General features: G+C 37.2%; 1 long non-coding RNA gene and 1 pseudogene across 1 annotated transcript; both read left to right on the forward strand.

Moving 5' to 3' along the window:
• The first annotated feature begins 7,257 nt into the window (after window positions 1–7,257).
• Window positions 7,258–9,317, forward strand: LOC128018378 (uncharacterized). Its single transcript, XR_008184841.1, has 3 exons — window positions 7,258–7,579; window positions 8,437–8,489; window positions 8,904–9,317. It is a non-coding gene; the product is annotated as an uncharacterized LOC128018378 (long non-coding RNA).
• A 1,294-nt stretch (window positions 9,318–10,611) lies between these two features.
• On the forward strand, window positions 10,612–16,147 carry LOC128018111 (G-patch domain and KOW motifs-containing protein-like; annotated as a pseudogene).
• The last annotated feature ends 286 nt before the right edge of the window (window positions 16,148–16,433 follow it).

Consider the following 16,433-nt stretch of genomic DNA (forward strand, 5'->3'; position numbering starts at 1 on the left):
ACACAAATTACAGACCTACATTGATTTTTAGCTACAGAAATTGAATAATGTAATCAAATGTAAAACAGCATCGCATATTTGACTGTATAAATTAAAGATTGTTCCTTATTAAAGTTACAAAAGCTTTTTAATCAGGAGCAGTGAGTGATTTCTTTGTTGTTGCTGTTGATACTTTAAGAGAATGCACTGATCCAGTGGCCTACGTTCAGCTGGCTATGTCTGCTGTAGGATACTTACCAAAACAGGTAAATTTGTCCATTTAAACACAATATTTCAGAGAGAGCTTATATTTGCCGAGGCGCGTGTTTATGCGCTTCGGATGAGCTCACGCACAAATCTTCTCACTGCGCGCGCGAGATCGTGTCCTCTGGCTCTTAAATCTTTAAACTGACAAATCTTAAACGAGTTTAGTTTAAACACAGATATCAGCACCCAGGTGATGACGGAATAAATTACTGCTCATATACAGCATTCGTGTTGAACAAGAGTGAATGATTTGTCCAGGGGGTTTTTTTCCCCTCTCATGTTTTTGTAATGTCTGGGAAGCCAGAATGTGCAAGCATCAACAGAAACATTTATTAGCTGAACCCTGTTTTTTACGTGCCATTTATTATAGCAAGCCATAATACAGATTGATATTACAGATGCTTTGTCAAATTTAAGTTGAAGCGCGTGTCCAAGGCCGGACTTACATTGGGCTTGACTGGGCTCAAGCCCATGGGCCCCGCCCGTTTGCGTTAGATTTTTTCAATAATATGTCATGTCAGTCATTAAATTTTTCATTTAAAGTTTGTTGATTGGTCTAGCATTGTTACCTGGCCCTGCCCTGAAATGAAAAAATGTAATTTAATTAGCTAAATTAAATGTCAGTCATCTTGAGGTTTGCTGATTGGTTATTGGCAGTTACGCAGTGCCTCGTCTACTGCCGTTGAAAAAACCTGTCTGCAAAAAAAAAAAAAAAAAAAAAAAAGGCATTAGACAGTGATGTAATGGCGGACAAACGGTATCAGAGTGGCGCGCTTAAAAGAAAATTAAAGAATAAAGGACAGCAATGCAAAAAGGAAGTCATCAGTAAAATAAAAAGGATTACATCAAAGACATTAATCCACGAGTGAGTGGGTGCCGTACGCCGCGCACACGCTTAATCTGGCTGGAGTTAATAGCGTAAACTGCTGCACAGAGACCGCCGATTTTTTTAACTTCATTCAGACTTTGTTCAACTTCTGCTCGAAATCCACAGCTAGATGGAAGGTGGTAGCCTAACTGCAGGTTTGCAGCCTAATGAAAACCACCGCATTGAGACACTAAAATCTCTCCCTGACACCAGGTGGGCTGCGCATGCAAAGGCCACCAAGGCACTGTGCAGAAATGCCAATATTCAAGAGTCACTGATGAACATTGCAGAAGACAGCAAACAGAACCCGACAACACAAAATGATGCTTGGTCTCTGCATAAAAAAATGAACAGGCTTGATCCTGCTTTTCTTTGCACTATATGTGGAATTATGTTCTCCAACGCCACTAAATTTGAACAAAGTTAGGCATGTTCTATGAAGTTCTATTTATGTATTTTTGCTAGAGTACTAAATTACATCTAACGATCTTTAAAATGCCATGGTAATGAGAAAATGCTTATTTAATTCTGTTATATATTATTCTCTAAGATTGTAATTTATGCGATGTAACTTAGTAGACATAGTACTGTAGGTCAAAGTCAGCCTAACATGTATACTGGAGATGTATATAATCTATACAATATGTCAGCACTTACCAAGAACAATTAAAAAAAAAAAGATTTATACACTCATAGATTTAGCTATTTATATGTAATACAAATGATTTGTTATGATTGCAACTTTACAAGGTATTTGTTTGTTTTTCAATATGTTTTCCAGGTAAATAAGTGTTTTATTCTCATTCTGACCAAGACATTTGTGCATTGCAATAAACACATGATCACTTTGAACTTTTTTAATCATTATTTATTTATAAGAAAAACTTTTTCAAGCTTCAATCAGTGGTCATATAAATAAATTATTACGTTTTTTTTTATATACATGTAACACTGTATACTGTACTAGTCACCTTTTGAAAGTAGCTTTGCAGTTCAAATAACGATTGGATCGATTATATTGTTACGCCACAAGTCGACAAATGACTTTAAAAAAAAAAAACATCAGTCATTGAATCGTTCTTTCAGGAGATTCGTTCAAAAATGCTGATTCATCTATGAAACAAGTGTATTTGATTGAGGAATTGAATCATTCATTCAAACCCAAGTTTTTTTAAAATAAATGATTCAGATTAATTAAACATTTTTATAGACTTCAGCAATTAACATAAATTATGTTATTTTGTTTAGTTGTTTGTTCAGAATCGTGATCTCTATTTTTATTCTCAGTTTATCCAAAATTTGTGTAGCTCTAATACATAGCTTGTGTATGTATCATTTTGTTCTATTTAAAGTAATGTAGGCTATAGAAGGTAGGGCCCGAAATTGACTCAAGCCCAGGGGCCTCCACAACCCTAAGTCCTGCCCTGCGCGTGCCGAACCGTGTGTGGTTGAACCGAACATTTTTTTTTCTGCGAACCATGCCACCCCATTACCACAATAATCAATCGGTTACAGACAGGCCTAAAACAATCATGCCAAAGCAGACGCATATTAGTACATATCATCACACCGGCACCCGCGTCTAAATCAGTTGTATGGTCTGGTTTTCAGTCTAAAACAGTTGCGTCAAGTATAAATGTCTCGTCTGTTTTGGGAGGTGCGCGCGCAGTCAGCGGAGGCTCGCACTGCGGTGCCAGGCGAAAGTATAAAGAAACCGGTTGTTTTACAGAAGCCGCGTTTCCACCGCAGGAACTTTACCCAGGAACTAGGGACTTGGTCCGGTACTTGGTGTGTTTCCACCGCAGGAACCAGGAACTAAATAAAAGTTCCGGGTAAAAAAATGCCCCCTAGAAAGTCCCTGCTGGCGAGGTGGTACTTTTTTAAAGTTCCGGAACTTTCGGGGGCGGGACTTTGGCTGTTACATTGCAAAAGATTTTGTCAACACACACTCACACACACAGACACACATACAAAAAACACTTCATAACTATATATACATATACATATATAAATATATTAAATATATATATATATATATATATATATATATATATATATATATATATATATATATATATATATATATATATATATATATATAATTTTTTTTTTTTTTTTTTTTTTTTGCGTTAATTTAAAGTTATGTCAGCTGCATGTGTGAAATGCTTGTCACAAGTTGTAAGAAAAGATAAGGCAAATTTTGTTTTGACTGCAATTCACACACAATAATTCAGCGGTAATTCAGCAAAAATATTTTCCGAATGCACCACGTGAAACATATTCTGCCTTCCGACCATTAGGGTCAGTTGATTTTGATGCGAGGGAGAGAGCAAAAACAGAACAGAAGACGGAGAGTGTCCGCGCGGGGGTGGGGCGCTGTGCTCGTTCTCTCCGTCACTCCTAGCCTGCTTCACTCACAAAACCCAATTACAGATCAAATATGGCTTTGGCGGGACAAAAATCGTTTTGGCGGCCGCCAAAAAATTTTAAATTTAGGAAAAACCCTGTAAATACAAAAATGATTTAAATATATGTAGTACAGTATCTTCCTTGCATTAACCTTACATTAATTAATTAAGTGAAAATGTAAAATTGATTAACAGTGCAAAAATAAATTATGCATATGGCAGTGTGCTTACATATTCTACAATAACCTGCAAGTGGAGCATGTTCTGCTTTACATTTCAGGTTTAGGAATGTGTCAGATGTGCTTAAAACACAAACTTGACTGATTGCCATTTTCCAGCAAATAAAGATTACAACATCTTGTTACTACAATAAAGTGTATGATTATGTTGATAGAGATAAATCAAAGGTTTAAAAACAATTTAACTTACACAGTCATTTCTTTCTATATTTCTCTGGAAAGGGTTCTTCACAACCGGTGTGTTGGCAGCTTGAATATACTCTGCATTAGTTGGACACCTTGCAGAAAGGTGGAAACAAACTCTAAATTAGAGGGGGGGGGGGGGGGGGGGGGGGGGGTTCTAATCGTCTTCAGATTGTGAATTTATCATAGTACAGTTGTAATAGCAGAGGTGGTAATAATTATTATACTTACAGGATGTATTCTGTACTCTATTGTACAAAAAGGACGCAGATATAAACTATCATCTCTGAAGGATTCGCTGTCAGTGCGGTCATCGTTTTGTCTCACTGTACATGTCTGTCAACAACAAGTAACTAATTACTAAAGCTGCAAGATATAACGCAAAGGAAAAAATATGATCGTATTGTAACAAACTTATCTTATTTGGGGTATATAAAGTATAGATAAACGTATACACGATGAATAATTACCTCACGTCTTATCGCCGCCACCTTGTCTAAGGAAATTACGTAAATGTATATTTACTGCTGATTGGCCAGCACAGTAAAACTCCTTTCACCAATGAGAAACCTTTTGCCGCGCCCCTACCTTTTGCCACGCCCCTACCTTTCGGCGCGCCCATTGCTCCAGGCTGCAGTTACCCCTGTCTCCGCCAGGCGGCAAGGAAGTCGACCGGAAGTTGAAGTCGACCGGGGTGCCGCCATCTTGTAGCAGAACTTCACTTGCGTTTGCATCCCATTGACCTCCCATTCATTTTGGCGTCACTTTGACAGCGAATAACTTTACATCTGAGGCGTTTAAAGACTCCATTTGTCCATTATTTATTTCTAAAGATACACGACAATGTATAAAGGGCTCTATGTTACATTATGGCCCCGTAGAAACAGTTTTTGTAAAAATAGGCTAACGATTGCGCCAAAACCCCGCGACTCTCTGTCGCATTACCGTACAGACAGGAGGAGAAGCTCGCAGGCAATTAACTTAATATGGCGTACTGCCGTTACATTTTAAAATACTATACAAAATAATTAATCAGAATAAAATGAACTCCCTGCTCAAGTCTCTGCAAGATTAGCGATGGCAGTTTGCACGCACAGCTACTAGAAGATTTACATCTGTCAGACAGGTTGCTGACGTCGTCAAGCTTCGTTTGAGTCTGCGCGTCAGAAACGGAAGTGCTAAAAATAGCTAAAAACGGGCTTCACTTGTCTCAGTTGAGTTCCAATCAAGGGGCAAGGAACTCGACCGGAAGTTGAAGTCGGGTGGGGGCTGCCATCTTTTAGCAGAACTTCACTTGCGTTAGCATTCCCATTGACTCCCATTCATTTTGGCGTCACTTTGACAGCGAATAACTTTACATCTGAGGTGTTTAAAGACTCTGTTTGTCCATTATTTATTTCTAAAGATACACGACAATGTATAAAGGGCTCCATTACCTTCTATGTTACATTATGGCCCCGTATAAACAGTTTTTGTAAAAAATAGGCTAACGATTGCGTCATAACCACTCGGCTCTCTGTCGCATTACCGTACAGACAGGAGGAGAAGCTCGCAGGCAATTAACTTAATATGGCGTACTGGCGTTACATTTTAAAATAATATACAAAATAATTAATCAGAATACTTACTCCTGCTCACTCACGCCAAAGAACTTCCCGCTCAAGCTCGCCGTCTCTGCAAGATTAACGATGGCAGTTTGCACGCACAGCTACTAGAAGATTTACATCTGGCAGACAGGTTGCTGACGTCGTCAAGCTTCGTTTGAGTCTGCGCGTCAGAAACGGAAGTGCTAAAAAACGCTAAAACCGGGCTTCATTTGTCTCAATTGAGTTCCAATGGGGTCGCTGTGTCCATTTCTTTTACTGTCTATGGTTCCAATGGGGTCGCTGTGTCCATTTCTTTTACTGTCTATGGTCTCCGCTCAGAAATAAAAATATGTACACAGTCTTGTACCTTTGAATTTTTTTGGATTTTCTCTTAATTATTTCACTCGAAATGGTATGTTATATGCTTATGAGTTCAGCCATAGCTGGTTATCCTCAGACATGCTCTAAAACTCTTTAGATACAGATTTTTTCCGAAAGTCAATGGGAGAAATGAATGGGAAATTTACTTCCGGCACCAAAGCTCTCTCGGGCTGTGGGCGGCCGTGGGACTGTGATGCTCTATTATCTTCTTGAGCTTCTGGAAGATTCCCCTAATAATCATAATAAGCACGCACCATAGACTCTATATTTTCATTGCGACTTTGACTGGCGCTCAGCTTCACGTTTTTAATGCAGCCTTTTTTTGAAAAGTTACTTTTAAAATAGACTGTCTCAAGCTGAAGCGAATCAATTTGTTTCATTCATTTTGTGCTGTTTTTGTGCTACAGCAAAATGTGCATATGAGCTGAATACTGCCAAAGATTATGTATTTATAAGCTAAAATTAACGGCTTTCAATTAAAGCTCCCTATCTGACTTGTTTTAGAGTTGCTAATGAGTTTTGAATTTAGCAAAAAGCAGCGTCACAAAGGCTAATCATGAGCGATCATGTTTACATTAACAGTCATCGCTTCTTGTTTTAAACTTAATGCATGTTTATCAAATTTTCAGTAAGTTAATAATCAGAAGTGAAGAGAATAATATTTTTACACCAACTGGCTCATTCTACATCATTAAGACTGTACCATTGTGATTTGTACAGTAGAGGTTCAGTAGATTTGCACTAAACAGAGAGAAATTGTCTGAGCATGTGAGATTACCTGCGTCTGCCCTTCTTCAGGTCAAGTCATGTATTCATAAAAAAAATAAAACAAAACGTTTGCCATCAGTTGTCAGAAGATGAAAGTGTTATCTTTGTCACTGATCCTTTCAGTGTTTAAGGGGATTTCCCATGACATCAGTGCTGTTGAATGCATTGACTCAGTGGCATTGATCTCTTATGAAGTGCTGCAGAGAGCTGCAGCATTACAGGTAATGTGTTGAGCGTCAGTTGAGCCATGTGAAGTGGTGCTCGAAGTTAAAGTAATTTAAACACCTTGTTTCAATTTATCAATGAATCAACGTTTTTAAATGTATCAGTTGACGCTCTAGTAATGATGGTGTCTTGCCTCCACCTCCTGGTGTAACAGTTTAACTGCATTGACTGACAGCCTGTGGAAAATGAGCATCTGTGTACTGATTCTTTTGAAACTTCAACCACACTGTTGGAAAGCCTCTTGTCCAGTCAGATTTGAGAACTGGCACTTACTATTATACATGTGTTAATATACCAGTGAGCTTAATTAGATAGACATTGAGCCACTCAAAATGACTGCAATGGAAATTTCTTCACTGCCACAGCCCAAGTTACACTCAAAAAAATGATTCGAGGCCTTCTTAGGTATGACACATTTAAATTGTGTTCACTTTATTTAAGTATAGCTAATTAGGAATAATACATATATATATTTAATAAGTCTAACGTAAAATGTATAAATAGTGTTATCTATGAGATTTATTTCAATTTGCTTAACTCAAATTAATTTGGCTTCGGAGCGCGCCATTTGCGCATGTGCAAGACAAGCTCAGAGAAGAACATGCACAGAGAGCGTGTGTGTCCGCCATTTTCTCGTCTGCCGCCGAAAGGACTGCTATGTCGTATTCGTTATTGGTAAGTATTATCTTGTTTGAGTATTTGTAATAAAGACTTAACCTAACTGTAATAGAATGTTTAACTTATATCATCATTTTGAGTGAAATATGCAACAGCAGTGAAAGTTGTGCGAGGTGAATTGTTCCAAGTGTCACTTCAACAGCTTAACTTACTCCCGCAATTTGCAAATCCTGTGTTAGACCAGTCTAACGATTCAGAATGTGCCTGTAACTGTGCAAAATTGGTTCTTAACTAATTGGCTTGATATCTGAATCGATATATCCGTCATAAAATGAATTGGAGCTTGTGATCGCCGCGATTGTTTCGGCGCGAGTCTATTTTTTGCTGCGTCACTAACGCTGAATTGGCCACAGTGCATTGTTCTTAATCAAATTTGACCTGCCTAGCATGAAAAATAAGACATTTCACCATAAAATCCGTGCCCATGGTAAATCAGAGCAAGTGACAGACAGGGGTAAGCCTACATCAGAACTAGGAGTGGAACGGTACATGTAACGTTATTCATATTGAACCGAAACGATATGGGCGTAACTGTTCGGTGCATGAATATACAGGGAGAATACACGGCATAAAAAATTATAAAACCCGCGCGAAAATTAATTAATGTAATTCGGAAATACTGTTCGATATGCGGGTTCTAAGGGACACCTAATCTGTAACCCCTTCTTAGTTCTGAAGCTTCATATAATGAATCTGCGATTGTCAAGATTGCAATGCTGGAATATTGTGTGTGTGTGTGTGTGTGTGTGTGTGTGTGTGTGTGTGTGTGTGTGTGTGTGTGCGAGAGAGAGTTATTGTACAGGTTTCTGCATTTGGCTTATTTGAGTCTTTATTTTCCCCCTGCATCCTGAAAGGCCTGATGATCAACCTGACTGAAGATACAGACTCTTTCTTCAAGGAGTATGTGGTAAGGGATTTTTTTTTTTTAATCACAATTCTGTTAATACTTTTATGTTTTATAATATATGATTGATTATTACTAAATGCTAAATTTTCATTTCATAATAAACAATATTTTAGTGGAATAATAAGGTTTTGTTTCATTATGTTCACTGCTGTCTGTGTGCACTGTGGATGGGTTAAAAGCAGATCACGAATTCCAAGTATGGGTCACCATGTGCTGTATGTCACATCACTTTCGTCACTATTGAAAAGCTTATTATTGATATTCTATGAATTTTGTGTTTGCCAAATCAAACAGTCCAAGAAGTTAAGGAAAATGTTGAGTTTCAGACTGAAAAGTAGCAATGCAATTTGCTGATTACTTTTAAAATATAAAGGGTCAAATTTAATTAACCAAAGTGTTTTGTGTTTTGTCCAGGCCACTGAGGAGATTGTACAGAAGACATCGGAGTTGTGATTGAGGGCATTAAGGTTTTGAGCAACCTAGACTGCGTGATCCTGGCATTCATCAATCACTCTCATTTATGCTCTTGATCTTAGTTCTCCTGAAAACCTAAAGTACACCTTCGAGTTTATCCAGAAAACCTAATGAACTTTGATGGACTTGAATGCAAAGATCCTGCAACTCAAAGTCAAGCTGTTTGCATGAGATGTGCAATAATGTGAATTATTTGAAAATACATGCAGGTGCGCACACACACAGAAGTACATTCCCTTTTTATAAATTCTTACATGCTTTTTTTACACACTGTATTTCTTGTTAGTCATTTATGTCTTTTTAGGGATAGTTCACCCAAAAATGAAAATTGTCATCATTTACAGATCCTGGGGTTGTTCCAAACCTGTATAAATGTCTTTATTCTGTTGAACACAAAGGAAGATGTGTTAAAGAATATGGGAAACTGAACTGTTCTGGGCCACCATTGATTTCCATAGTTGTTGTTTTTTTCTTCCTACTATGGAAGTCAGTGGCGGCCCAGAACTGTTCAGTTTCCCATATACTTTAACACATCTTCCTTTGTGTTCAACAGAATAAAGACATTTTTACATGTTTGGAACAACCTGAGGATGAATAAATGATGACAATTTTCATTTTTTAAAGTTCACCCAGATATTAAAATTATGTCATTAATAACTCACCCTCATGTCGTTCCAAACCTGTAAGATCTCCGTTTATCTTCGGAACACAGTTTAAGATATTTTAGATTTAGTCCGAGAGCTCTCAGTCCCTCCATTGAAACTGTGTGTACGGTATACTGTCCATGTCCAGAAAGGTAAGAAAAACATCATCAAAGTAGTCAATGTGACATCAGAGGGCCAGTCAGAATTTTTTGACGCATCGGAAATACATTTTGGTCCAAAAATAGCAAAAAGTACGACTTTATTCAGCATTGTCTTCTCTTCCGGGTCTGTTGTGAGTGCGTCGTATGTATTTTCGATGCTTCAACATTCTAACGGACCCTCTGATGTCACATGGACTACTTCGATGATGTTTTTCTTACCTTTCTGGACATGGACAGTAGACCATACACACAGCTTCAATGGAGGGACTGAGAGCTCTCGGACTAAATCTAAAATGTCTTAACCTTCATCTTCGGAACACAGTTTTCACGGGTTTGGAATGACATGAGGGTGTTTTTGACTTTAGAATTCCACAAACTGTTCATGTGCTACAAAGGCTGGGAAAAAAAAGGCTTTAAAATGTGTACTTGCATTTTTTGTAAGTACTTTTCACATTAACACATCTAAATAAAAATCTCAATCAAGATTTGTCTATTGTCTTTATGTGGTTCAAAAGAAGGATTTCCTAATTGATTTTTCAATGAAATATTTTAAGTTTAAGAAGCATAAAACTAATTTTATAAATGTATCCATTTCATCTTAACTATTTGGTCAAAATTGAGTTGGATCAACTATTACATTTCATTACATGAATTAGTTTTTAATGAGTTGGGTCTACACATATTTATTGGATGGCAATCCTGCCCTCAATTAAATTGAGTTTGTCCAATGAGTTATTTTTTGAGTGTATTTAATAATAAAAAAAGCTAATATGTTTTATCTATCATATTTAACTATATATTGTGGTCAGCAAGATTTGAAAGAATTTATTTGGTCAAAAATACAGCAACAACTGTAATATTGTGAAAACTTATTACAATTTAAAATATTCTGTTTTTTTTTTTTTTCATTTTATTTGAATATATTTTAAAAAGTAATATTTTTATGTGATAGTAAAGTTGAATTTTCAGCATCATTACTCAGTGTCACAGAAACTTTTAGAAATTATATTAATATGCTGATTTGCTGCTAACCAAACATTTCTTAATATGATCAATGTAAACAGTGGTGCTGCAGATGCTTAATATATTTGTAGGAAACCGTGATACATTTTTTTCAGGATTCTTTGATGAATACTAAGTTCAAAAGAAGAACATTTATTTGAATTATGTAAAACTATGTATTTATTTGACCTCAGTAAAATTCCCATGTTAGTATGCTAACTATTTTACAAGAGCAGTGGCTGTTATTGGTACTGCACCACTTTGTGATTGCTGTATTTCAATGCTATCAATACTGTGTGCAGATAAAGATCTCTTTCAGTTTAAATGAATTACAAATCTGGGTCACATGAGTGTGTTTGTAATTGCTGAGGATTTCTAATTAAATTATATGTGTTGATTTGTGTAGTGTATTATATTTAAACTCACTAGTGGTCTATCAGTGTATGCTGTGCGGCTGCTGGAGATGTTGTCCAGTAATGGTGGCATATGTGGTTTATGCACACAGGGCAGTTCAAGGTCATTGCACATGCAGTGCTCTTGTTGCTTTGTATGTGTGTGTGTGTGTGTGTGTGTGTAGGATAAGGTAGTGTCCTAATGAAATGAGTGACGAAGATCTCTCGTACTACATCCATACAGCTTACTCTGCATAAACTCCCTCTCTATCTTTCTTACTCGCACCACCAGTATAATTTCCTCCTGCAGTGCAAGTCCATCACTTGTAGATGGTTATGAGAGAGCCAGCTACATCTTGATTAGGCTTAAATATTCTCAAAGACATTGAGTAAATTTGACTCTGCCTCTCAAAGCACTTGTTTATTCCAATGCATATAAATAAGCTGTAATATTATATCTAAATATCATCTTCTCTGTTGGTTGAGGTGTGTGTTTCTAATTAGTGTTTTGTGTCTGAATGTGGTTTTGATTGCTTTGACAATCTGTCCTTGATTTCTCTGTGGAGATGTTTGAGATGTGTTTACTATAGACGCTGATGTGCTATGATTCAGTCCACAGATGCGGACTATGACCGTGTTCCTGTGGAGGCTTATTGGGTTGGCAATGCTGAAGGGAATGGGCTGGAAGCAAGGAGAGGGAATTGGACACACATTTAAACAGTGAGGACCTTTCTTTCCCCCAGTTAAATGTAACTGAAGTAATTAAAAGGAGGGGAGAGAGAGAGAGCGAGAGAGCCTATTTCTTCCACATGAGCACCACTTTATCATGGTTCATCTTTGACCTCTGCAGTGTCTTTATAGGTTGGTCACTGTTTTGTGTGATAAGCACTTTCTAATGCACATGATTTTTGGCTCTCCACAAGTCTTTTCTGCTCATGTTTCCTTATGTTGGGATTATTGTCCTGACTGGAGACATCAATGGTGTGAGATTATGATTTTATATCAAATGCAAGGAAGAGTTATTTCAGACTGGCAGATAGAATCGCACGCTTTTTAATCGTCTGTGCTTACGAGTCCATCTGTCTGCTTATATGAACACGGGAACTCACAGGCTGCTCTTTTTGATATGCATATGAGGGAAGTTTAAGCTTGTTGTTTATGTTTGAAATATCCTAATAGCTTCGTGTAAAAATAATTAATACAAATTTTCTCCTCTTATTTCTTGTTAGAGATGTTAAGCCCATAGAGCATCAGGTGCCAATCGCTCTGCTATTAGAGACCTGGAGCCCGGTGTCCCCAAGAGACCTCCTAAACCCGGTTAGGAGAAGAAGGAAGAGGAGGTGTTGGTTCTGGGGCCTGGAGGATATGTGCAGGTCCTGAAAGGAGCACATAAAGACCTGTATGGGAAGGTGAATGGACTTTACTTCATCCATATTCACTATGACAGTAATGCTGAACCCGTGTACTGACACACTAACGCTCAGAAAGAAATAAGATGGACCATTCAAGGCTTTTTCAGAGCCAGCATAGCACAATGTATTGATCTGGGTAAAGTGTCAGATTTTATATTAATATACAAAAAAATAAAACCTCTAAAGTTGATTTAAAAAAAGATCAGCTTCAGATGGTAACCACATCCGCTTAGTGCTTAATAGAAGTTGTTAGCTCCCACATATTTAAAATAGTTTGTAAAATAAATTGCGATATATATGTATATATGCTATTTAATGTAAGTCATGTAAATGAAATAATGGAATTTTTGTTCTGGAATATTAGTCTGGTATTCATTATTTGCTTTTGCCCTTTCCCTGTCTGATGTAATTATTTTTTTGTTGATTCTGTCTCTTTTTCTCGTTGACAGATAGAGGGAGTAGATCCAGATAACGCCAGAGTCATAGTCAAACTTGCGATCTGCGGCAAGACGGTCACCATCATTCAGCCCTCTTTAAAACTAGTCACCCGTAAGGAATACGACAAATACAGCAAAGACCTCAGTGAGTCTGCTTTTACAATGTGTTCTCTGTCATTTTACTTTTAAATATGCGGATATAGTATTTCTGGCTAAGTTTTCTACATACAAATGAATCAAATAGGTTGAAGTCCTAACTTTGGCATTGTTGATAAATCTTCAGTTTTTTCCCCCACTTAAATATTCTTTTAACGAAGAATAAAGATTAATATTAATTGCCATGCAAATGAATTGCTTTCCATATTTTGTCATTCTTTCTAGTGAAACTGGTTGTCCAGAGGGAAATAATGTTCATTTTTATTTCACTGAATTGTTAAAGTGAGTGCTATTTTTATGTGTTTTAATGTGCATTGATAAATTGTGTTCATAATTTTAAGTAAACAGGGTCAGTTTTGATTTCATGGTTTCTTTAAATTGAATGAGAAAAGTAAAGTATACTATTTGAGCTTGTGGGAAAACAAGCGGGTTGGGTTCAAGCGGTTTAAACCCAAAACATCACCAGCGTATTTCAGCGATGCATATTGCACACAGGCTGGCTTGCACATGTGAAACCGGTTTACACAAATAGTAATAAAAAAGGCAACTTAAAAATGGCTCCTTTAAAAAGAAAATGTGTAATTTTATTTACCAGATCTTTTTCAGTTAATATAGTCCTTTCTGTCTACCAGGTCGTCTTGGTAAAGCTCACAAGGACAAAGAGAGAGAAAAAAGAGCAGGAACAGCAGAGGGAACGAGAGCAGAGGTTAAACAGCAAAGATGACAGAGGAACGACAGATAGAGATTGAGAGAGGGGGAAGGACAGAGACCGAGATCAGAAGAAAAGAAAACACAGAGAATCAAGTACAGACAGGTAAGACAGACACTCAGGAATGCAGTATTTCTCATGTATATGTTATTGAATCAGTATTTAATTGCATGACCTTGCTCTTCATCCCAGAGAGAAGCCTCCTCCAGTAAAGGAGTCACGGCCCTCACCTCCAGCCCCCTCATGGCTCCAAAGAGACCTCCGCATGCGTTTCATTGATAAAGCATTCAAAGGAGGCAAATACTACAACTCAAAGGTACTTCTATTATAGTGAGCCTGGTGTGTTTAGTAAAGTATCTGTTTTAATGCTGCGAGATAGTAAAGTGTCTGTATTGGTGTTTTGGAGGAAACACACAAGATCTGTTCTGGTCTTCATAAATAAGATGAACAGAATGCAGCTGCATTTTTAAAGACACATTTGCCAATTATAGTTAAGATAGAGATCATTAACTAAAAGACACACATTTTTAGTTTACATGTGAGTTTTTAATTTTTTTATTTGATTTGTGTGTTTAGATGAGAGTGGAGGACGTCCTGACGCCCCACACCTGTGTGTGTCGTACAGAGGAGGGCAGACTGCTGGACGGTAAGACACACTGACCTTCACCATTATAAGAGACTATTTAACAGTGAGGCTTTTTGATCTAATAGCTGTGTGTAAGTTTTACTCATTTGTCTGTTTCAGATATTAGACAGAAGACGCTGGAGACCATTGTACCCAAGAACGACTCAAACTACATTATGGTGGTTCTGGGAGAACACAGAGGACAGGTATATGGATTCACTTGCTTGTGTAGTACAGCATGGCTCTGTGCCAAATCCTAGTGGGCTGCCTTCTTAGACAGCATTGTAAGCATCATAGACACACATTTATTCCAGTTCCAGAATGCACTGCAAAATCTAAAATGGTGAATCAACATTTTATTTACTACTATAAAAAGATCCACCTAATTAAAATGAAATATTTGTGTGTACCATGTATGCATCACCTTAAGAGTATTATGTCTTTATCTTAGCATCATGTTAACGTATCTTAGAAAGAAGCTGCCTATGTAGACAGCAAGGAAGTGCACTAGGGTTTGGACTCAAGCCCATGTTATCTATCTTCCTTATGTATTTGTGGTCCACACTCATATTTTGTCACTAGCATAATCATTAAGTTTTTCATAATAAATCATTTAATTATATTTGTATGCGAAGATGTGCATTTCTGCAGTAGAATCATAATGCATACCTTCTCCTGCAGGAAGTTATGCACAAGCCACCTACAATTTCCACTCATGTTATCGTTTTAATAATAAAATGTAAAATTCCTTCAATATGCCTTTGACTCGATCTCTGAATTGCTGAAGCATCACTCATCCTTAACCAAAGCCTACTGCATCAAATGATACATTTTTTCTAAGGCCTCTAATTGATCAATATGTCAAAACTTTGCTGAAAACAATGTTTGCGTTACACAATCTACTATGTGCCTTCAGTCATTTATTACAGAGATTCTAAACATAAACACGATTCATTCCTTAATTTGTAAAACTCTTAAAATTAAAGCCAAAACTCTGAATGCGCCTTTAAATAAAGTTTATTTTGCAGGGAACAACATCACTATCTTAAGTAAAATGGCAATTGTTTATAAATTATACAATACATGGTGTATTTACAAATGAATATCAGTCCCAAATGTAAGAAAAACATTTCAAAAGCCTTTTGAAAAATCACTATTCTCAAGACACACCATTCCTGTTCAGTCATCATCATCATCATCCTCCTCCTCTTCCAGGCATCTTGTCTTCTGAGCGTTTGCTCTCAGGACAGCTCCAGGACTGGGGTACAGTGTCTGCTGGAACAGGGGTCCTGCCGCTGTGGTGTCCGCTCCAGTCTTTGCATTATTGCATTTTTGGGAGACCAGTAGACCATAAGCCCCTGAAAGCAGCAGCACCATATATTGATCACAAACATGTACTTTATTACAGAAGCAACCTCTTTGTTAAAAAAAAAAAAAAACTTTTCCAGAGCTCATTTAAGTGCATTGCATTGTAATTTGTTGTATACTAAACATTTCTGCAACTTTAGTAGGTATCCAATGTAGGGGGCTTATGATTTCTGCAATGTGGAAAACAAACTCAGTATAAAAATGGTATTAACTGCATAAAGTGGAATAAATCTGATTAATTGTCTGTGAATATTAAACCACAGCTATTTAAATATAAAGTCTACATGTTTTATGTCTCTGTGAAAGCACCCATCAGTTTGTCTAGCACACAGACTGAAGCATGCATGACGCTCGCTGTGTTTTCAGCTCCTGCCGTCTCATTACATGAGGACATGAACATGAACTTGATCTCCAGAGCTGCTCTGAGTCACTTAATGATCATCTCACCATTTCATTTGATAAACCTACTGTCTGATACACATAAGAACTCAAAACTTTATTACAACTCTTTACTACAAGTGCAGTTTAACTTGAAGACATAATTACAAAAATATATTACTATAT

Source organism: Carassius gibelio, chromosome A8 (assembly GCF_023724105.1).
Source record: "Carassius gibelio isolate Cgi1373 ecotype wild population from Czech Republic chromosome A8, carGib1.2-hapl.c, whole genome shotgun sequence".
Taxonomy (NCBI): Eukaryota; Metazoa; Chordata; class Actinopteri; order Cypriniformes; family Cyprinidae; genus Carassius; species Carassius gibelio.